This window comes from Drosophila albomicans, chromosome 3 (assembly GCF_009650485.2).
Source record: "Drosophila albomicans strain 15112-1751.03 chromosome 3, ASM965048v2, whole genome shotgun sequence".
Classification (NCBI taxonomy): domain Eukaryota; kingdom Metazoa; phylum Arthropoda; class Insecta; order Diptera; family Drosophilidae; genus Drosophila; species Drosophila albomicans.
Window position 1 is genome coordinate 36421314 of NC_047629.2, and position 24467 is coordinate 36445780.

A 24467-nucleotide genomic window follows, 5' to 3' on the forward strand; every position below is an offset into this window, starting at 1 on the left:
GCAATTGATTTGGCGGAGAGTGAAAGAGAGGAAGAGAGAGGGAGAGGGAAGCTTGTAGGCCGCGAAATGCCATGAAATGGAATGGAACAAAAGCCGTGCTTTGTAAGCGGATGAACATGAAAACTATATGAGGGAGGGAGGAAGGGGAGAAGAGGCTCGGTATGCTGTTGCGTGTCTAGTTGCAGGTTGAGGATTTCAAAATGGAAAGCTGATTAACGTTAACAGCAGCAGTTTCAGTTTGCAAGCAGCGACAGCAGCTGTTGTGCGGTTTTATGTTGCATACTTTTAGGCGCGCACTGCAAAAACACGTTACACTTTCAAAATGCCAGCAAACGAGTTTCCTTCCAGCGGCAGCTTCATAATTTATGGCCATGCCGGCCGGTCTGACTTTGCCGTTTGCTCTCTCTCTATTTTTCTTGGGGCAGGTTCATCTTTATAAGGCATCCGCATGTTGTTCTTATTGCTGTTGTTGTTGTTGATGTTGTTGTTATTCGTCGTCGTCTTTTGGCTTTCGCACTTCGTCGTGGTCGTAAATCGCCTCGTGTGGAGACATCTTCAAAATGTCAGCTGTCAGCAGTTTGTGGCTTTGAAATGTGGAGCATAGCACTTAAATGAGAGCACCAAACAGCACCCGAGAGAATTCTACAGAGAGAGAGAGAGAGTGAGAGACTGAGAGAGAGAGAGAGAGACAGACATGTGTAGTAGGTGCTGTGGAAAGTTTTATGGCAGCTTCGGCGGAAACGTTTTGGCATGCTGAAACACTGGAATGTGTTTTATGGCAGCTTCATTTAAGAGCGCACATTTGTTTACTTAAGAGCAACAACTGGAAGCGGCTTTAACATATTGTTGTTATTTTTAAAAATGTAAATAAAGTGTGTAATATTATTAAGTAAGAAACTATTTCAAAATTTGTATATAATAAGAATTTTAAATAAAGTATTTTAGTGTCATTAATAGCTACACATATTTGAGCTTTAGTTTTTATTCTTTCACATGCTGTAAACTTAATGTTAACTCTGTGTTTTTGCAGCTGCCTCAAGTTGCACGAATAGTATTCCAAGCATTCCAGGCATTCCAGTGTGCAACAGCATGCAGAGCGCCATAAAAATCCAAAAGAGAGAGTGAGAGAATGCACTTTGCGAGCTCTCACTTCAGCTTGCTCTCATTCACTTCAGCTCTCTCACTCTCTCGCTGTGCAAGAACATAACAAACTATTAATTATATATTTGAAATATACAATAAGTGAAAAAGGTTAAGGATATGTATATTTTAAATTTAAAATATATATTATTTTCATTTTTTGACCATTTCGTGCTAATGACAACATCTTCAGCTGCTGTTTGGAACTTCATTATGAGCTTTCTCAGCTCGTGTGTGTGAAACGCTTTGGGAATGGGACAACAGAAATCACACGAATGAAACGGCAGAAACGTTTGCCGGCGACGATAACGCACGCCATTGCCATTGCCATCGTCGTCATCGTCGCCGTATCTCTGTTTTGTTTGCTTTTGGGGCTGCCCACTCGCTGAAGCCTTCGTTCGCCTTCGCATTGGAAGCCTTTGGCTCCTGCTGCTGCTGCTTTGGCTGCTGCTTTTGCTGCTTTGGCTGCTGCTGCTGCTGCGGCTGTCGCTGCTGCCCCGACGAGTGCAGCGAATTTGGCGAACAGTGTGCAGTTGTCGCTTCAGTTGCAAACGAACGATTTAAGCGCAAAGTTCGAATATCGTTTTCTCGGTGCGCGAACCTACGACAACGTCACTTGAATATTATTTGCAGCTGCCCGTAAGCGCAAAGCATTCAAAGAGTAAATCTACTATTAAGTGTGTTTTGATCTAATGCGATTCACAACAATTAAACTACGTGTGCGAAAATGTCTCGTTAATGGTTTTTTCGTTGTTGTGCTTGTTGGGCGGGTAAGTTGTTGTTTTCTTTTTTTTTTTTGGGCTGTTTCCCTCTGTCTCTGTTTCGTAGAGCAATTAACTGTTGTTGGCACCTTCCTCTTTGTCATCAGCTGTGCTTTGCTTTGCCTTCGCCTTCTCTTTCCCGTTTCTGCTTATGACAAGCATATGCATTTTTTATGCATTTTGTAGAGCACATTTTGTTGAAGCACTTTAGTTCAGTTGGAGCGTGCTATCAAAATGGAAATTTATTAAAGTGTTTGCAGAAATTCTTTGTAGAGCGATTCGCAAACTTTCCAGTTGGGTCAAACTTTATTTTCCTTTTATTAAACATGCAAATTTCTGCATTTAAATGTTATCTACAAAGCGAATTTATAGTCCAGAGGTTCTATAGCAAACTCACGACATTTCCTATCCCCTAAAATTCAAGTTAATAAATCAATAGTCTAAGCGATGTCACAATATAAAAATCAACAACAATATACACATCAATAAATAAATATAAAATGATCGAAAAAATGATTAAAATACGTGTGTGTTTGTGTGTGTGACAGCTTCAAATAAAAACGTCATAAATTAATGTTCAAACAAGTGCGGAATATATAAAAAATGCAAATATATAAATATTTAATGCGACTAGCTGCAACCTAAAACGAAATGGACATTCTGGGTAAGTGCAGATTTATGCTATAATTAAATATACAGTTTTTATTAAACAAAACTAACACATAAATATCGTAAGCAGAAGAGTTGATATAGTTGAATTATAGGAGTCACTTATAAATCGACTGAGCGTCGAAAAGTATGCTATAGTTTTTTTTGTTAATTTAAACTATGCAAAGGACTTATTTACTATACCTAAGAAATAATATTAAAAAGGCATTCAGTAATGTTTGGAGCTTGGAGTATTTTCATTTTAATTCGCGGGAATTTTTGTGGTGTTTCATTGCCCAAAGTAGTTTTGTTTACAACTTTGTCAGCGACAGAGGAAAGTTTTGGGAAAGTAGAATTTAATGGCAACACAAAACGTAAGAATAAAACATTGTAAACACCAATGTATTTTATATTTTGTTAAATTAAAAAATATAAGGAATTGTATGAATTATAAAAACAAGACTTTGAGTTGCGCTATTATAAGCTTTTGAAATTATATCAGAGCAAACTAGTCTTAAAATTATATTATTTTCTAAGCACGTGTCTCATAATAATAAAATACGTTCATTAGTTAAATAAAAAAGTTTCTTAGAAAAAAGTTTTTAATTTCGAAAAAGAAAAATTTGCATTGTAGAATCCCCTACAGTGAAAACTGTAGAAACAACGCCAACAACATTTGAGAGCTGCATTAGTTAAAAACTGTTTCATTTAATTTAGTATTTAAAATACTACAAGAAACTTTTCAATGTGCTTATCGTAGTGTAAATTATTTAATTTACCGTTCTATATCGCAAAACAAAGTTAAATGCATAAATATGAAACTGTACGCTGAAAAGTTGAATTGAAATTCGAAATGAATTAAACTTGCCACAGAAAGTTGCTGCGTCGATTACTTGCATACCTCAATAGAAAGTGCAACTGCATCCAAACAAAAAAAAAATAGCAGGGGGAATGAAAAATCGTCTAATAATGAAAATACCTGAGGAAGAGGAAAAGGCAGCGCTCAACAGTTAAACGAGAGAGATACCATAAACTATATTAAAATACTTTCAGTAAACAGCAAAAGAATGCAAATCATTTTCAACAGAGTTTCGCATAGAACATGGCAAATAAAAAGGCAAAACGCCAGAGGAAAACTTTCAACAGTGCCAGTCAGGGAGTCACTCAGTCAGTGAGTCAGTGAGTCAGTTAGTCAGTCAGTCAATCAGACAAATAGAAAGCAAGGGAAAAATTCTGGCAAAATATGCAATCAACAAAGCCAAAGTGCGAAAAGTATTTTAATTAAACACAAATACACTTAAAAATGCCAACGGCCAAAAGCAGATGAAATAAAAACAAAAATTAAAAAAAAAAAACAACAAAACATACAGCAGCACAGAAAGAGAAACTGCAAAACTGAAACACAAAGAGGAAACAGAAAAAAAAAACTGTTGCCTACTTTTGGGTGCATTTTTAATTGCGGTTTAGCGCTGCAAAATCCGCTGCGAATTGTTTCCGTTTTGTTTTGTTTGTGTGTTAGTGTGTGTGTAGCCTTCGATTGTCATTTATGGCAGAGAAGAGATTCTGAGAATGGGTTGGCTGCAGTTACACCTGCAGCTGGGCCACCTGGGCGGCCTCTTCAGGTGAAGTGTGAATTGAAGCGCCGCTTAAGTGCAACCAAAGAAAAGCTCGCTGCTCAAGTGGAAAAGCGCTTGAAGTGTGGCACAAGATGGAAAACAAAAATGATGAAACAAGATGCAACCGACCAACACAATAAGCAACAACAACAATAACAATTACAACTACAAAACTGCAGCTGCTTTTGTCTGTCTTGTGGGTTAAAAATTGAAAAAAAGGGGGGAGCAAAAAAAAAAAAAACATAGAATAAGATGAGAAATTGCTTCTGGGAATTTGCCGGCATTATGCGAAGTGGGTGTGCTGCTGTAAAATGGAACAAAAGAAATGTAAATAGATGCACGACAAGCCAAAGCTATTGATATGCATACTTTTACTTGCAACATCTTAAAGTTTGAAGAATTTAAGAACTTTGTAATTTGTTCAGAAGCAGCTGCTGACCTTAGGTAAAAAAGTTTAAGAAGTAACTATTTTATCTATAAAGAATAAAATATATTAGCTAGGTTAAGAAGTGTATAATATTTTTTAATTAGAGTTAACATTCATATTTTAGAAACTCTTTGAATACAATGACAATTATTGTTAGGTTCTCCTCTATAAATATTATCTACTATAAATAATAAAAGTTTATTAATAAGTTGGGAAGTCTACAATATAATTAAATTATTGTCGAAATTTTTATTTAAAAACTGAAAAACAATTACTATTAATTTGACTACAATGATAATATTTTAAAATCTTTTTGATATTTTAAGTTCTATATCTATTTAATAAGTAAACAAGTCTAGAGCTTCGTTTAAATAAAAGTTAATATTTCTATTTAAAAAGAAAACTTAACTACAATTAATTTGAGTACAGTGGTAATATTTTAAGTTCTCTTCTTTTTTTATAAAAAGTTGCTTTTGATTAGATGAATTTTTTTGAAATATGTATTACCAATATATGAGTACTAAATATAACATATTATTTAAATGCAAAAAGCTACTCCTCAACAAATTCATTTTAAAATGTTAAACTTTTATATATTATAAATTCATGTATTATAAAAAATGTATATATTACTTCGCAACAAATTCGTTTTTAATATAAAAATGTTTATGCATTAATAAAAAATATATTTTAAATTTTTAAATACATAAATTTGAAATTACTCCGCACTCAATTTAATTACAAAATTTAAATTTCTATACATAAAATTCGCCTGGTTACGTCGCAGTTAAAGAGCATTAAAACAAACTCATTGCATATTATTAAAAGCCAGTGACAACATCTGGCTGCAACATTAACACAGAAAGTAAAGCAGCCAGCCAATTGACCTGGCTGGTGGCCCATTGAGAGGACATTTTCGGACTGTTTGGCGAATATTTTCATTGCTTACGCTTTGCATTTTATTGAATTTTAAATGGCGTCCGCTTAAGCCGACAGCCCAAATAACCGATGCTAATAAATTTAAATAAATAAACTGCAACAATTTAGGCCAAAAATGTTGCGAGCGAAAACTAAAAACGAAAAGCCATAAAAATGTCAGCGAGAATATCAATTAACATGCTGAACAGGCGATGAGGGATGTGAGTGATCGAATGAGAGATACCCTGCAGGATAATATATATAAAAAAATTTATAAATACTGAAAGTATTTTAGAAGTTCAAATTTTATTGTTTAGAGAAGTTATTTGAGTATGAATTTCATACTATGAAATACTGTTGATTTTAAATAGATCGCAGAATGTGATTTTTTCTTTATTTATTCTTGTGGGGAATACAATAAGTTTTCTATAATTTATGACTCTATATTATCCTTCTAATATTCTACTTTTATTCTATAGATTAATATCTATTTAATTCATATAAAAGAGAAAATATATTTAATAGGATAAAGTGAAGTAATGAATTGTGTTTCGTTATGCGATTAAAGTCTTACTTAATACCAAGTTGTTGTCCTATTCCAATTAGTCCACCACAATTAAACCTTTTAAAATGTAAATAGAACAATATAAATTGTTAGACACCTCTATAGTGCTTACGTTGCATTCAATCTCATTTTCAGTATTTAAGGGGTATTAACATACACGAAAAAGGCGAAAAATTCAAACGAACTTTTAAGCGTTGACAAACTGTAGAGTTTTGCCATTTGCTGGTTGGTTTTTCTTTTTGGTGTTTTGTGCTATTTTGGGTCACCACACGCCAACCACGCCCACAAAATGTCATTTGAAATATTCACATAATTGCAGCAGCTGCAAATCAATTAACGCTAATTACGACCGTCACCAAAGAATGAAATAAATGTGTATAGAGAAATAAAAATAATCGAGTACAAATATTAACTAAAATTTCGATACAGTGGTTGAACGTTCTTCGCAGCAACTTTTCGTGGTGGGGGTATAATAAATATTTCCTGACATTTTGTGGCATTTTTGCATGTCAATAATATTTATTGTTATTATTTCAAAAGCATTAGCGTGTGGTTTGGTTTGGTTTGGGAGCTTCGTGCTTGCAAGCCGCCGCAAAGTATGCCACAAAAATGTGCAATAATTGTTGGGAAATGAAGAGGGAGGAGAGCGAAGGGGGAAACTCAACTCAACTGTGTGTTTGGGTAAGGAAATTGGGCAGCTTGTTTTGCGCCTCGTAACGACCAATAATTGTTACAAATCGAAATACATCGCCTCAAAAATGTTCCAATTTGTTGTTTTCGTTTTTCTTGTTGTCAATTTTTCTCCTGTTTTTTTTTATGCCTAGTAATTTTTCACATTTTCCAAAGTTTTGTTTTTGTGTGTTGTTTTCTGTTTTCTGTTTTTTTTTCGTTTAAATCGATTTGTGGCGTTTGGCACGCAAACTTTCACAAATAGAAGCATCCAGGCTAAATTGGTTGGATTGTGCCAGCATTTTGAAGGGTGCTTCAAACATGTTCAATATTATGAATGAGCCTCATGGGGCTGGCGAGCTGCTCGCTAAACATTTATCTAAAATGCTTAAAGTGCCAGCTAAATTTAGGTGAATTCAACTTTATTCAATCGTCGGATTATAAACATTTTGGTGGGAGAGCTTACAAAAACAAAGTTGAACAAATTGGGGACTTTTAGCTTGTAAATTGAGGGAATAATAACATGAACAAATAAATATTATTATATTCCTTAGATTAACATATATAATAAAATCAGCTTAAAAACTTGGCTGAAAGCAATGAAAGCATAAACTGTTAAGCATATTGGAAAATTTAAGTAATAAAAAATATAATAAAAGCAATTAATGTAAAATAATTTGTTAGTTAGATTGTATGAGAACAAAAAGGTTATATTTTGAGTATTTATTTTTAACCTGAGTCAACTTCAAAAATATTAAGAATTTTTTTGAAATATATTTATAGAATAAATTTAAAATTTCAGTAAAACAAAACCCTAAATAATAAAGTTCTGCAAATTTTCAATTAGTCAAGTTTGTTCCTTAAGTGTAAAGTTCATTATTTTAGTTTCATTTATTTCTTTTCTTTTTGTTTAAGGCTTTGCATAATTGAAGTTAATTTAATAGATGTAAATTAGGAATACAACCAGTATGACAACTTAAAACCTTATGTTAGATGAAGTTCCATATAGGAAACATTAAAAGTAACTATATTAAAGTTCTACTTATGAAAGAATTGCTTTATTTAATGACTGTATTCTTGAAAGCAGAAATTCTGAGACACGCGTCTTTTCATTCTTCACTTACTTCTGTCATAAGTAAGAAGCTGACATATTTATTGAATTATGCATAATTCATAACATATGAAATCAAATAATATAATCAATAATATTTTCTCATCATATGTATTATCTAAAAAGCAAGTGGCCTTTAAGTCACTTGAATTGTATTTGTCAGTTTGCAATAAAGATACAATATTTGATATTTGATTATTACCAAATCACAACTCTTAGAGGGTTAATGGTCTTAGGCTACAAAAATTATCTCTTGCTTGCTACATAATGTCCACTACTCTTTAACTCACTTTTTCAGTTTGAGTTCGAACAACTTTAACATCGAGTTCAATGCCAAAACTCTATAAGTACTAAGCAGCTCACAATGCCCATGATTATAATGCTGCCGGGGGGCTAAAAGCTGCTTTACTTTTGCCATCTATCAAAGTCTTTAGCACATAAGAGTGCGCATTCGCTGCCTTTATCGTATTGTTCTTATGAACGCACTTTGCATGCATCTTACGGTGGCCAGCAAAAAAGAAGTAGAAAAAAAGCGCATATTGCGACATATCGTGTGTCAATATTTCCCATGCACATGGATATATAGACGTATGTGTGTGTTGGTGGCAAATGTGTAACAAGCAGCAAAAAATGGCAGCGGCCTTTGGGCAGCTTGCAGCTTGCAGTAGGCTTCGCTTTGAGAGCTGCACTCAGTTTGGCGCATTTATATGGTCCGCTGGCAGATCGGAGCGAGGCGGAGCGTAGCGGGGGGAGTGCCTGGAGGGGGGCTTAGCGAGTGGCACGGGTTGCGGTGTTCCGCACAAAAGCGCGTAAGCGTATTATTAATGGCATAGCAGAGAGTAAAGTGAGAGAGAGAGAGTAGAGAGTAGAGAGAGTGAGTGAGGTGGAAAAGTGCGTCTGTCGACGATTTCAATTGTGCGGCATAAAACCCGGCGGGTAGCTGCCTCGTGGCTCATGGTTCGTGCCTCGCGCCGTCGACTGTCGACTGGCCAGTTCATATTTACTGCTGTGCCGATTTGGCCAACATTATGGCCCAGTTGAACAGCTGGCCAGAGTGTGGCCAACTCGCTGGCATAGGCCTCTGTCCATCTATCTATCAGTTTGTTCCGCACACAGTTTTTAATAAAAACGAAAATACTCAAATATTGCTCGCTGTTTCTGTTTCTGCTGCTCCTGTTTCAACTGCTGCTGCATATTTTCAGGCTGCAAATTTAATTTTAGTCTGTCAATGCCTTTCACTCACGCTCTTTTGCGTTTTCATTTGTTTCTCTTTTTTTTTTGTTCTTCTCTGATGTGCGTTTTTCACTTGATATTGCCACGCACAAAATATTTGGACGAAAAGTGTGTTTAATTAATAAATTCTTGGTAAATACAATAACAATTTATTTCCGCCGCATGCCGTCGAAAATGGTTTGAATTTGACTGCGCACATTTCCATCAAATATTCTGCGAAAGACAGCAACTCGCTTTTGGTCGTTGCTGAAGTTAGTTAATAGCTTCAATTAGGTGGACGCTGAAATGCACTTTAGCAACTGTCGAAATATAAGTGAAAAACTCTTCAACTGTTTTCAGTTAGAGTTTGTGAATTGATGAAAATTGAATACAGCATTGAATAAATTTAGTTTGAGCTTATTTCATTACGATAATTTCAATTATTCCAACTGAAGTATTTCCAAATAAAGATATTAAGTGTAAATATTAATTTATATTTCGAAAAAGTAATTGAAATTGAAATAATAATCAAATAAAACAATTTTATAATAGAGTACGAAAATCATTATTCACATTTCATACTTCGAATGCTTTAAAGATATTGTAGTCCAGATAAAAATAATTCTTTATGCCTAAGATGTAAATTCTGATATATTCAGCAAAATTTTAAATATTGATAAAAATAATGACAATAATATCACATTGTTTATAACTAAAGTTCAATAAAGTACAAAGTAATTAAAGAAATAAGTAAATGATTTCCATTCTTATGCTGTATGATCTTAAAATGTGCTGATTGTCTATGAAATAAAGTAATATATTCTAAGATGCATTAAATTTTATTTAAAAGTTAAGTAACTTGTACATGTAAACGCATTACTTAAATATTAAGCAATATTATGTTTTAATTTATATTTACCCACATTATTTAAATACAAAATATATTTAACATAATTTACTCTTAAATATGCTCGTTGTATTATGTAAATAAATGTTGAAGCAATAGAACTGTTGATTTAATCATGTATGTATATATCCCGTATGCTTTCTTCTTCATTATTTGCTTTAATTTGCTGCAAATTTTGTATGCTGCTTGAAATTAAATGGCAGCACCGAAAAGTATGCTACGAAATTTGCTCAGCTGCACACTTCAGCGCACACAATCGCAATCGCCAAACGAGAGAGAAGTCCTTTAATTTGCTGCTGCTACTGCTGCTTGTTATTTGTTGTTATCGTGTTGCTATTGCCATTATTGTTGTTATTGTTTCTGGTGTTGTGCTCAGTTGTTTTGTGTTTTTCGCACACTCACACACACACACTCGCATATGCACATCCGCATGCCTTGGCATATGTGAGTGAGTGAGTGAGTGTGGAAAGCACCTCCCCATAATTTCCGTTTTGATTAATGAATGTTGAAATGTCGAAAATTGTTTGTTGACGTCGAGAGCACGCTCATAGAAGAACTTTTCTATATACGAGTATCGCACACACACACACTCAAAGGTATGTGTGTGTGTGTGTTTGTTTGTGTGAGTATCCATGTCGGTTGTTAGTCTTTCGAATGTGCGCAAATAAACAACAATAACAAAAGATGGAGAAGGAGAAGGAGCAGAGCAGAGCAAACGCAATCGTGCCGCATAAATGTCAAATATCAATCAAAATCGCACTTTGCGCAAACAACGGACAAGACACGCCCACTTTTGAGTCGGGTTAATTGATTGACTCCAGGTGCCAGGTTCAAGGGGTTACAGGTCAATCAGTGTTATGTCATCTAGTTACATGACAAATACAAAGGGGTATCAAATAAAATAAAATAGAATAGAAAAAGGCAAACGCGCACATAAAGAGTTATTTTTCATGAAATATACTTAAATATTTAAAGATAATTTTTATTTATTATATTAAATGAAGTATTAAATGATAAATTTTATTATACCGTAAGGTGAGAACTGCCTGCTCGAACTTAAATGCAATACCACGAGCATGAATAGATATCAAATAAACACTTAATTCAATTATTTAGCTTCTATTTTATTTAAACATTTTACTTACAATTTAATAACATACGGAAGAAGAAGTTAAATATCCAAACTTCTTAATAATTGAATGTTACTTGCATATAAGCTACAGTTAAATAAATCTTTTTAGTTGCAATTTAAATTAAACTCGCTTTTCTAATATTAAACTAATGAGCAAATTTAAATATCTGAACATATGAATTAATAAATATTTAGTTGAATATAATATATTAATGAAGACATTCTTTAAAAATTTGATAAAAGAGCAAACAATTAGTAACAATTTTTATTTGAATATAATTTATGTTAAACATTTTTTATTGTATTTAAATAATTAGTAAATAAAAAGCCAAATTTATCAGCTCATTAATAATTAAGTAAATGTTTCGCTCAATTAAAATAACATTTCGGTAATTCCTAAAAAATTCAATTTTATTTTAATGTGTTTGTTTTATATTAACTTATAAGCAAATACATTTTTAGGTTTCTCAACATAATAATAATGTTTTTACTTGTATATACTTACTTTAGCTACATTTTAAGTATGCATTTTAATTGAACTAATATTTCAAAATGAGCCACTAAATAAAGTGAAAGTGACAATTTTTATTGAAAGTACTTTTGCTCAATTTTAAATAAAGAGCCAATAAATAGTTAAATTTATCAACATATAAAAAATGAGCAATTTGTTTGAATATAAAATGAATTACAAGCATCTATTTCAGCTTTTATTCTAAGCATGTTTTTCTCAACCTGCAATTTATTTAAACGCGCCTTTTATCAATACCGAAAACAAGAACAACAACAACTAGAACAACAACTGCAAGTACAACTAGATCATACAGTGAGTGCAGTAAGTACACGTCTACACGGCGTACACAAATTATAGTGCATGGCTTTCACAATTTGTGTTTTTTGGCCAGGGCTGCATTTACTCCAACTTCTCTGCTTTAGCTTTTTGGTATCTGCCCACATTGCATGTCAATGCCGAGTATTCGGCACAACAACAACAACAACAACAAAATAAGGAACACTACTCTTCCTCTGTCTCTTTTTTTCCATTCGATCTGCCTTCTCTTTCTATCGCTTGCTTTTGTGTGTGGGAGCATTGTCTAAAAATTTCGCTGGCAAGCCAAAAGTTTAACCTGTTTTACAAACTTAAATTTTATTTTTACTTCTTGTTTTGCCTTTCTATTGTTGTTATTCTCTGTGTGTATGAGTGTGTAGTTTATGTGTATGTGTGGTATTGGGCCAAAAGTTAATTGAACAGTACACGCCCACGAAATTTATATACTTCTTTCTATGCATAAGGATATCTGGGAATGGAGAATACAACCTCGGTGGCTCCTGTTGCGATTGACAGGCTTATTGTGTTGCTTCGCTTACATTATCTGTAAGCAAATACGATTAGCCTGAACTTGCATTTCAAGTTATTAAACTTTCATAAAATCTCGGCAATCTTATGTGTATATAAATTAGGAATTAATTTGAAGCATTAACTAGGATTTCATTTATTTGTTGCTAAAAATATGATTACCAAATTTATTGAAAATTCTTTGAACTTAATCTTCAGTCAACTGTAACTACTACACTTCAGTTTATTTAATTGTATACTTATGTAGTTAAATGTAAGCTAAGACTGCATTTTTTTAATGCTGAAAATATTTAGTCTTTTTATATTATTGATTATATATAAACTTTAAAATATTTGTTGTGTCTATAATTTAAGAATTATTTGATATCCATTAATAAGATCTCTTTTATTCACTGCTAAAATTGTTATAGCACTTAAATTTATATTAAGTAGGTCTCCATAAATTACGAATTAATTATATGTTGTAACTAATGATCAGATCATTTTTATTCATTAATGAAAATACTTTGAATATTCATATTTCAAGCTGCTGAATGTATATAAACTTATTTAAAATATAGAATAAAATTATTTAGATGGGTCAGCTATTAATAATATTAATTTCATTCACTGCAGAATATATTTTTTACTTTTATAGATTCAAAGAACCTTTAAAACATTTGATTTTGTAATTAAATGTGCAAGTCAAGAATTGAGGCAAATTTCATCTTCACTGCCATTGTAATTTAAATGTTCATCAAAACACGTAAAGAATGTTTTTATTTGCACTGACAGAGCATGTGTGTGTATGTGTGTGTGTGTGTGTAAATGTATGTATGCTTACATTGCAGTTGCATTTGCACAACGGTTTGTCAAGGAAACTTTTATTTTAGGAGCAACAAAAAAATTGAGAAATAGAAAATACAAAAAAAAAGGGGAAAGAAAAAACAAAAAATAAAGTGAAAAACGAAACTTTATCTGTGGCTTTGCATTGTATGCATATTGTTGGCATTCAGTTCTCACTCTTTGCCTCCCCTCTCTCTCTCTCTTTCTCTTATTCTTTGGGTCTTCTTCTCCGTCTCTTTCTGTGTGTGTGTGTGTGGTTACCCATGCGTCTGTCTGTCTGTCGCTCTGGCTTTCCGTCTGTCTCGTGTGCTTAGTCATTGTCTTTGCGTACAACTTCCGTCTGCCATTCGCCGCATGTTGACGTTGACTTTGCCAAATGCCCCGCAACCAATCCTCTCCCCCCTCTCCGTCACCACCCCTTCTCGACTACTTCACCAAACTTCATCTTCCTCGTGCTACGCAAATGTCTAGCCAAAAAAATGTTTCTCGTTGCATACTTTTGCGTGGAATTTCAAACATTCCTCATGTTGCTGTATTTTTTCCACTTTTTTTCTCTGTATATTTTGTTTTTTTTTTTATTTTGTTGGTTTTAGAAGCGAGTGAAAACAAAAATATTTTCAGAATGTGCGGCAAATATGTAAAGCAGTCGTTAGAAACGGGAGGGAGGAAGAGAGACGGGGTGGAGTTTCGCCCGGTGAGCGATGCAGCAAATTAGAAAATATTGCAAAGGTGCGGGAAATTGGACAAAACAGGCTATGGATATGTTATGCCAGGCTAAAAGATGCCATCCGAGCTGAGCACTGCAGCAGCAGCAGCAACAGCAGTAGTCAGATGTGTCATTTAAGGTGTAAAAGAGTTACTTGATAGCTGCAATGCATGACAGTGCAGTAGAGTGATGATGCAAATGCTGACTTGAGGATTGAATGTAGTTGGGTTGAAGTAATATATAGTTATTTTGTATTTATTCAAAACATTCATTCATGATTGAATACAATTGTTATTACCTAACATTATAAATCATAATATTTATAATGAAGCTCAGATACATATGTATATCATTTAAGATGTAATACAGTTTCTTTATAGCTGCAATGAAGTGTAGATACTATTCATATTTTAATCAAATGTTTCATTGACTAATTATTGACTATTAAGACTTGCATATCCATTTCAAATAATAAGCAACTGAACATTATTTACAGTCATTACAATAATTTGAAAGATAATTAGCTGACAGAATCTGACAATGGAGTGAACATAGAAATGCTTTACTTAAAACTTAAACATATGTAAATGGGCTTAATATATATTGAAAACAACTTTGTTTAACTTATTGTATAAAAATAATACAATATGTATATTTTCTATATATGTATATTTCTATACCAACTATTGACTATTGACTCAGTATATGCACTTCAAAGCATAAGTAAATTATGAATATTTTAAGTCATTATAAAAAAATGCATATCTTATTTTAGGTATAAAAGCGTTAGCTAATAGCTGATGTGGAGTGAAGATAGAAATACTGACCTTTACTTCAAACAAGTAAGAAAGCTATAGATAAGTGTTCTCGAGTGTAAGATAACCGCTACCAGTTATGATTAAAATCAAAACAGAATTCTTCAAATATACTATCTGACATATTTTGTAGTCTATGTTGAATTGTGATGTAGTACTATTCAATATACCAAATAGCCTTTAGTATATTTAAATGTTTTAGTATATATTTCGGTATATTTTAAAAATAATACTGCAATGATTTGCTTGTCTTCAAAGTAGCTAGTATTTAACAGTGTTGCATTCTTGTTAAATTATGTGTACAACATTTCTTGTCTATTAATTGTTAAATATAAATTATATAATAACTGCTGCATTAATTATTAATTTATACTTGAAGCCATAGGGAATTTCTTGAAATAAATTAAAAAATGAGTTGATTCGCGAGTAGAAATGCGGCTGAATGTTGGAAACAATTAAATAGTTTGAGTTGATAATTGAAAAACTGTCAAGCGAAGCCGCAGCGAGCAAATTCAGACGCAGCTGCAGATGCTGTAAATATGGATAGATATGAATATTGATGTGTTGTATGTATTGTTGTAAATTAATGTTAATACGCTGCACATTAACGGGCTGCATAATAATAAATTAATTATGAGTGTTCGCCTCGAGTTCCACGTTGCGTATTTCGAATTTCCGTCAAGTAATTAAAAACAGAGCAAAAATCCAACTATTGAAAAAAAGGCAACTGTCAGTGCTTGGAATGGACTGACTGACAAACTGGCAGATGGACAGATAGACCGACTGGCATGTAAATCATTTCAAAATATACACTTCAACAACATTTACACACATTTTGTCAATTGTTTTATTTTTCTCTGTTCAACCTTTTTTTTATTGGCACTTAATGAAGAAAAATGTTGACAGACAGCCTGGCACATAATTATGTTAAATGTCTATCTTGCTTCACAACTTTTTGCTCTACTCATTAAAAAACATTGAATTCAACTTCTGTTTTCTCATGTACAATACATTTAAATGCTGTGTTCATAATTAATTATTTGTTGATGTGCTTTATTGGCCTCACACACACATACACAAAATACAGTGCAAGAATTGCAAAAATAAAAATGCAGCACAGAGAAATGATATTAATGGTCAGCATTTAGCAATATTACCAAATGAATTGATAGTTAAATGAGTAAATCTCTGTTCTGTGGCGAATGCATGTGGCACAATTAATGGCAGCAATTTAAGTAATTTTATCGACAACAAACGAACAAAAGGATATTTTATGCGATGCGAGACTTTGCACTAAGTGTGTGGCAGAAAGCTTTAAATATAATAGATGTGCTTCGTAATTCATTATTCAATTAAAATGCTGCTTGAGTACACATTAAAATGCAAATTCAATTTAAAAATTCACATTGAATTGAACCTTTTAGTGAATACTTCAAATTTTTTTGAAGACTTTATTTGAGAACCCTCAACTTCCCACTCTTCATACTCTGTCTCAATCATACCGAAAAGTACCTCTCATATTTGGGAATCACATCCTTTTCTTTAGAACAAAAAAATAAAATGTAATTTCATTTCATTGAAGCGTCTCTTGCAAGAAGAACAAAGAGGAAAAATCAATGTCTTATGGTTACAATTGTGCGCATTTTCCGGAGGAAAAAAAACTCGAAAAATTTGCTGCCTACTTTTAGGCCACACTTCACAAACCTAATCAATGTTTTACACATCAATTGTTCTAAGCCAGCTACCAAAATGCAGAGAACCCAAAATGTGCCCAATGGGCGCTTTTAGTCAAATCGTAAGACAAACAGACAGAGAAAGAGAGAGAGAGAAAGAGAAAGATACATAAAGAAGCTGCGGTGGAATGAATGAACAATAAGTAAAAGGAATTTTCTGTGTGTTTTCTACCCATGGCCATGAGCCAACAACAGGCAACAGCCAGGGCAAGAAAAAAAAAGGTATGAAAGTGGAAAATTGTGAAATCTGTCAACGGAAAATATTTGAATATCGACACGAGGTGTGCCGCAGTCGCAGCCACAGTCACAGCCACAGTCAGCAGTCCTAGACGAAGTCGCTGACGTGACTACCAGCTGGATGTCTGTCTCTCTGTCTGTGGCTGGCTGACTGCCTGGATCTGTATCCTTTGCCATGTGAATGAATGTTGAATGAGCAGCAATTCAAGTGTGCAAAACATACAAACAAAGAGGGCCACGAGCGTCAAGCTGAGCGGGAAGCAGACTCAACATCAACGACAGCAACAACATCAGCAGCCACAGCAACAACATCAGCAACATCGGCAGCCACAGCATCAGTTGCAACCTGTGTAGCTTCTGTCTGCCTGTCTCTGCTCTGCTTTGCTGTCTGTCGCCTTGTCGATTTCCGGTTTCGATTTCATTTTCTCGTTGCTTTTCTCACCTTTCCGTTTTTCTTTTTTTGTTTTATATTTTTTTTTCGCCCAGCTCTAGCCAAATGTTGTCTTAAAAGTTTGCCAGAACATGCATATACAAGTATATATACACATATATCTATTCAGATGTACTCGTGTGCTTGTCTATTTTTTATTTCGTTTTCTATTTTGCTTTTTCTGCGCATTTGTTTTGTTTATTTAGCAACGCAAATTGTATCCCTTTGTCTAGTTCGATTTCTATTTCAGTTTTCTATTTTTCTCTCTCTCTTGTTGTCTGTGGGAAAGTAAAACTTTTTGGCAGTTGTGGAGTGAAAAAGTGAGAGCCGAGTTAGATGTGATTGCTGCCAGCTCAGCTTTGGCTGATTCCCTTAAAAGAAATGCAGCTTTTCAAATTTGCTTCAAAAAATATTTTACTTTAAATATAGAAAAGAACAACAATTAATTACATACCAATATTCAATGATGATTTTTCATTTTTAGAATCTTTTTCAAATTTAAATTTAAATAAAATGTATTTTATCTATTTCGCAAAGATTTTTATTACTGTTTGAAGAAAAAAACAAAATTAAAATTTAAATTCCTTCATCCTTTATTTATTTTCTAAGAATATAATTTATCTATGTATATATATATATCTTAAAAATTTTTAATACAGTTTACAATTTGCTGCAGTTTCTCCATTTAATTTAATTGAAGAAAAAACTAGGATCAATCACACACATTTTAATTGATTAAACATAAATTTTATGCTTTGATATTATTTTTCTTGAAATATATTTAATACATTTCTTAAAAACTTGTCTTACTTTTTACCATTTGCTTCAGTTTCTCCCTTTTAATGTTCGACAGCAAATAGTTGCTTCATCATATAAATGAGTGCACATATAAAAAATTGGCGGCTATTTAAGCCAAACAATGCTGCAACAACTTTTTGGGCTATTTAAACTAATAACCGCTTAACAATTTACCGACTACTTGAGCAAATGGGCCAAGGAGTCTGAGGCGGATCCGAAATCGGAGTCTGAGTCTGTCTGACTGTCCTGCAAATGTTATGAGGAAGGAGGAGGAGAACTTTCAGCAAATGGCGAATTTATGGCCGCAAAACGGCCAAATTTACGCTAGTCACGATTTTGTAATTTGCAATTGTTTGTTGTTTTTGTTTTGTTGTTGTAGTTGTTATTGTAGTTATTGTTGTTCTGCTTGTTGTTATTTGACCAAATGCTCGGACAGGCGAAGAGAAAATGAGCCAAAACTTGATGTAAAAGGTAATAAAAAAGACGCCGAAAAATGATTAAACATAAAAATGCTGCACATATCAAAATGGGCAGTGAACACACACATTCACACACACACACACACACACGCACACACATTGGGCTCATTAATGTGAATGCGTTGAAACATGCTGGCAATTACTCATTTTACGATGATCGCACAATGGCCAACGGGGCGTATACGTAACGCAACGCAACGCAACGGTCACGTGAATTGCCCAAATGGCTTTAATAAGCGCAGAACGCAACGCAACGCAACGCTTGCCGATTGTCATTGTCTGTTGTCTGTTGTCCGCTGTCCATTGTCCGTTGTCTCATGTCTGTGTTGTCTGTTGTCCGCAGCAGGAGCAGCGGCAACAACGAAATGAATAATGTGGATTTAATGTCCTTAATATCCGAGGCAGCCACAAAAGGAAGCAGAAGGCGAACCGACACCGAAACCGAAACCAAAACTCAACCTTAAGCGACACTTTTTGCTTAGCATTCGCTCAGCACTCTGTCTTTATCTGCCTTTCAGCTGCTCTACCCTTTGCTGAAGGGTGTTTAAGCTTAATAAATGTGTAGGACTGAAAATGTTTGAATGATTTCTTGTAAATAATTAAAGATTATGGGGTAGTTTTTAAAGTCAATAAGTGTTTCAACTATAAAGACTTTGCTTAACATTTAAAATTCAATCCAAAGCTTACACAAGTTTCAAACGCTTTAATGTATGTGTTTGGAGCTTTGAAATTTTTAGTAAAGCTTAAAGCTTTCTGGTTGTTAGTCTTAGTTATTTATGATTCAAATGTAAGCTCATTGATGAAATAATATATCAATAATACAATTATAGCAATCACAATATACATTATAAAAATATATTTAAATTTAAATATCTTAATTTTACACAAAATTGCATGATAACTTTTGTGAGCTTTATTTATTTATAAGTAAATTGTAAAAGCACATAAGCAAAGTAGTTTAAATATCAATGAAGCTGTGTTGATTGAGCGAATCGCTTAAAAAGTGCAATTAAATGAGTTTCTCTTTCCATTTAACCATTATAATAAAAGTGTATTTAAGAGTCGTCCTTGGCCTTGCTCCCAAATAGCTTTCAGTTTGTTGTAGTAAATTAGGCAACACTTAAAGCAGCTGTGAGACAAAGTCTTACCACAGAACACACAAAATACACAAACACACACACATACACACACATTGCGACACAACCAGAGCAACACACAGGAAGTTTGAATTTAATGGCATAGTCACCGAATCTGTCGTCTCTCTCTCTCTCTCCTTCTACCCAGTTGCCCACAATTTTTTGCGTTGTTGTGGGCGTGGCGATTTCTGGGGTCCGGAAGTGCGCGCTTAAGTGCTCATTATGTTTAGTTAATGCCTCTATTTATTAGAAAATCTAATGGGTTTTTATCTCGTCGTCGTCGACCTCGTCATCGTTGTCGTGGAAAACTTAACAGCAAGTTTTGCTTTCAGTTTTTGTCTCCCATAAAAATGATATTTGTGTGTCATTTATTTGGTTATTTGTTGATTTATGTTCCGATCATTTGTTATACAACATTCTCAAGAGCAATTTGTAGCGGGCATTAGAAGTGGGCAACTTGTGGTTTTTGCATAATTTAAATTTATGCACTTTATTAGACAAATGGCGCGGAATTCGAAGGTCTCGCCAACATCTTCACCTCATCCTTCCTTCCTAAAAAGGGGGTTGTTTGTCTTGAAGTGGGAGTTGAAGTTCATGTTCAAGTCTATTGGCCGCGCATGTTGTAAATGATTGGCGCATAAATAAATATTAATGGCGGGTAACGGCGCACATTGTTTAGGTTTATGAATCTAAAATTTCGTTAAGCACAGCTTAAGGGTTGAGGCCAGAAGAAAGAAGATTTCCACTCAAGCTCAAATATGTCCAACTTTGATTGTGAATACAAATCAGGATTAGCGGGGAGCCGACAACTGAATTATTATTGCACTTAAAGGTATGATTGAGTTTAAAGAGTGGAATTTGTTTAATATGTTCAACAATGATTTAAAAGGCGTACTTTAATTTTAGTATTAAATCTATCATCTATATTATATTTGATGTGTATTCACCAGGAAATATAAAACTATTATTATTTATTTTCAGATGTTAGTTTAACATTTCTCTAATTCTTTTAATCAATATTTGACATCTATTTAACAATAAGTGCAAAACAACTTTATATGTCCAAACCTAGCAGCGATCAATTGGCAAAATGTCAATTTCTAGTTTACGCAAATTCAACTAAAAATCACTATTTATCTGTATAAATCAAATAGAGTGACACTTTGCCTGGTGGCAAGCATAACTCATAGTAAAATCTGCTAAAATCACATGAAATTCTTTCAGAGCTCACAGTTTGATACGTTGCACAATTACAATTTTTGGAATTTGCATTTTTCCAATAAAATTATTGCGAATGTTTGCAAGCGCATTCGTGAATTATATTCATGAATATTGTTGTTTACATACAGAGAAAAATGCATTTAAAAATCTTGTTTATTTGTATACAGTCAAAAGCCAGACACAATTCGTAATTGTTTACGCCTAATCTATCTAGCAAGGTCTTTGCATGCAAAATTAGGTCATAAAATGACAGAGACACAGATTGAACGACACAGAGAAAGAAAGAGAGAGAGAGAGTACGAGAGAATAAAGAACGCAGATAATTGGATAGTCAAATTGATGCACAGTTTGACATTCAGACAGTATACTACGGATTTGGATTTGTTGGCAGCTAATGGCGTGGAGTGGCTCCGACCACCGCCTGTCCATAAATCAAACCACAGACATATTAGCCAGCCCCCCGAAAAACGAATCCCAAAAACAAAAACAAAAACAAGGCACCAACAAACGAAAAAATGAAATGAAAAGAAAAACTGCAGTGCACATAGTAAAATTGTAAGCCAAAAAGCCAAATTGACTGAGTGATTGCCCAACTGTTTGACAGCCGCATCACCAGCAACATCTGAGGCCGATGCCAACAACCGGAAGCTAGGGAGTGTCCCCCAGCATTCTAGCAACGCCCAGCCTAATGTCCTATGCACGCGTTGAATAATGCGATGGCGACAGGGGACAGGCAACAACAGTGACTAGAAATGGGGTTTGGTATAAGCACAAATTCTAGACGAAAGAAAATCCAGAAGGAAGTATGACGAACAAATTGGCAACTGAGCGAATGATTAATATGATGTATAGATATGGTATATATGGTATATATGGTATGTGTATATATCTATATCTATATCTATATCTATATCTATATCTATATCTATATCTATATCTATATCTATATCTATATCTATATCTATATCTATATCTATATCTATATCTATATCTATATCTATATCTATATCTATATCTATATCTATATCTATATCTATATCTATATCTATATCTATATCTATATCTATATCTATATCTATATCTATATCTATATCTATATCTATATCTATATCTATATCTATATCTATATATCTATATCTATATCTATATCTATATCTATATCTATATCTATATCTATATCTATATCTATATCTATATCTATATCTATATCTATATCTATATCTATATCTATATCTATATCTATATCTATATCTATATCTATATCTATATCTATATCTATATCTATATCTATATCTATATCTATATCTATATCTATATCTATATCTATATCTATATCTATATCTATATCTATATCTATATCTATATCTATATCTATATCTATATCTATATCTATATCTATATCTATATCTATATCTATATCTATATCTATATCTATATCTATATCTATATCTATATCTATATCTATATCTATATCTATATCTATATCTATATCTATATCTATATCTATATCTATATCTATATCTATCACCTCTTAAATCCCATCGCTAGATGGCGCCACTTAATCATTCTCACAGCATGCAAAGACACGAACTCCAAACAACCGCTGAGACCAAATCCGCAACACAAAATAAATCTCATGTCTTGGGCGCAAAACTTTTCACCGCATAGACGTCGACATAGACATCGAGTCCGGCAGAATTTCAGTTAGCTGGAGTTTGGGAATACGCCGTAATACGTCGCACGCTTTTGTGTGCAGCTGTCAGGTGTCAAAGTGTTGCAGTCAATGAGCTTTCTATTTTTTTTAGCAATTTTTTTTGTGGCCACCTTCTCACTTGCCAGCTCACGTTTTTTGGGCTTTTGGCTGCCCAATGATGACGATAAAGACGATAGCATCTTCTACTCCAAAAAGTAGCAGCAGCTGTCCTTTATCGCCATTTTCTCGCAGCTTCTTTTTGCTTTAGCTGCCTGCCTCTACTTTTTCTCTCTTTCCGGAACAATCCTGGCCAACAATCCATAAACGAACAAATTGCCTGAAAATCAATTTCGTTGGCCCCGTCGGCAGCATAACAGCAAAAGCAAAAGCAACAACATCAGCAACGATGGCGGCGGCTACTTTTGTATCAAGTTTTCTTGCTCAGCTCGCTTTGGCTTTTCTTCTTTGTGTGGCTTTGTGCTAAGGCGTTTTTCCTTTTTATTTGCGGTGGCATCTTGGCATTGGCATAAGTAGCTGGCTTTATGTGTACGTCGAACTGTTGAAATTTATGCACATGTTTTGCCCATCCGCTTTCCAGTTTGCCGATCTGTCTGCTCTCTTTCTGTCTCTCTCTAACTTTATGTATGTCTCGCTCTCTTTTTGTTGAGGTGTGAGAGCTGAGTGTGCCCTTCAAATGTGTCTGGTCCTTGGCCATAAACTACAGTCAAAACTAGTTTGATGCCTGACAGCTTTTGGGTGTTGCAAAGTCAAACGCAGTCTGCGAATAAGCGTTGCTTTAAGTTTGGGATTGTTTCAGCCACTTGGCTACTTTGTAAACTTCACATAGTGGCGTATTTTACCAGATTTTCAATTGAATTTTTTCTGAATTATTTCATAGCATTACAAGTTAGTGTTCGATATTAATGAAATTCAACTAAAAAATGTGGTTGATAATATATAATTTACATTCTTCGACAATTGTTAATTGATTTAAGTCTTCAAGCATTAAACTTTTTATAACTAATACTCGTAAATGACAATTTGGTGATAAAAAGCGAAGATTGGAAATATATTAAGTATTTAAATAAAGTAAGTTTGTACGGATTTTTTTTCTTTCAACTTTATATCAAAATTAGTCTTTAAATAACTATAATTTTTATTTGCAGAAGTTTGACTTGAATGTTTTCTAAGAAGACTTCATAATATATTTTTTTAATTTATATTACTCAACACACCTTTCTCTCATTGACTTTGCCATTGCTCTGCACTTGGAGTTATTATTACTCATGGTCGGGCAATTAAGCGCTGTCATTTCAGTTTTGAAGACAATCAAGCTGGCAAGCTATGAATCAAGTTGCAGCTGCTTAGCGATTAAGCTCTAAATGCCACTTAAATGTCATTCGACTTCACGTGGATGTGACTCTGGAGAGATTGCAGCAGAGAATACAGCTTGGCCTAGACTTTATGTTTAGTGTTCAGTTTTCACTGTTGTCAGGTTGTTGGCTGTTGGTTGTCAGTTGTCAGTTGTTGGTGTGTATAAAAGGTGAGCCAAAGGTGTGCAATTATCGGCACTTAAGCATGCCAAACAGTCGGCACGTCTCTGGTCTGGTTTAGTTGCTATTCCGCTGACCAGGTGTCCTAGTGTCCAGGTGTCCTGTTGTCCGCTGGAGCGGAAGCTACTGTCCTCGGAGTGTTCGGGAAGGAGTTGGAATCGTTGGCATAATTTAGCTGGCAGCCATCAGAGCGCAGCTTCATTTCCTGCTGCTTCGAATGCAACTGAGCGTACATAATTAATTATTTGTGCAACTGCATGTGAGTGTGTCTCGATGTACATACATGTGTGTGTGTGTTTGGCAATACGATTTACTTTTCTCGCACAAACACAGTGAACTAACTCCCTTTACTCTCTCTCTACTTCTCTGTTCCTCTGCTGC

General features: G+C 33.9%; 1 protein-coding gene across 1 annotated transcript in view; it reads left to right on the forward strand.

Moving 5' to 3' along the window:
- Positions 1 to 1703: 1703 nt before the first annotated feature.
- The window catches only part of LOC117569553 (hemicentin-1), a 232156-nt gene continuing 209392 nt past the window's right edge, over positions 1704 to 24467 (forward strand). The window contains exon 1 of the mRNA XM_052005552.1: positions 1704 to 1910. The gene's annotated coding sequence lies outside the window, so the exon portion shown is untranslated. The remainder of the gene's footprint in view (positions 1911 to 24467) is intronic.